This window comes from Egretta garzetta, unplaced genomic scaffold, assembly GCF_000687185.1.
Source record: "Egretta garzetta isolate BGI_Z169 unplaced genomic scaffold, ASM68718v1 scaffold334, whole genome shotgun sequence".
Taxonomy (NCBI): domain Eukaryota; kingdom Metazoa; phylum Chordata; class Aves; order Pelecaniformes; family Ardeidae; genus Egretta; species Egretta garzetta.
Genome location: NW_009259431.1, coordinates 270,535 through 270,758, shown reverse-complemented (window position 1 = coordinate 270,758; position 224 = coordinate 270,535). Strand labels below are relative to the sequence as shown.

The following is a 224-nucleotide window of genomic DNA, read 5'->3' as shown; positions in this document are numbered from 1 at the left end:
CTGGGGGAAGAAAGGATCGAGAGCAGCCCTGCTGAGAGGGACTTGGGGGTGCTGGTGGATGAAAAGCTGGACATGAGCCGGCAATGTGCGCTGGCGGCCCAGAAGGCCAACCGTACTCTGGGCTCCATCGGGAGAAGCGTGGCCAGCAGGTCGAGGGGGGGGATTCTGCCCCTCTACTCTGCTCTGGTGAGACCTCACCTGGAGTCCTGCATCCAGCTCTGGAG

The 224-nt window shown here is 62.9% G+C and overlaps 1 protein-coding gene across 1 annotated transcript in view; it reads left to right on the top strand.

Annotated features, from left to right (window-relative positions):
• The window catches only part of PSAT1 (phosphoserine aminotransferase 1), a 19,433-nt gene that overhangs the window by 2,204 nt on the left and 17,005 nt on the right, over nucleotides 1-224 (top strand). The gene's annotated exons all lie outside the window — the stretch shown is intronic.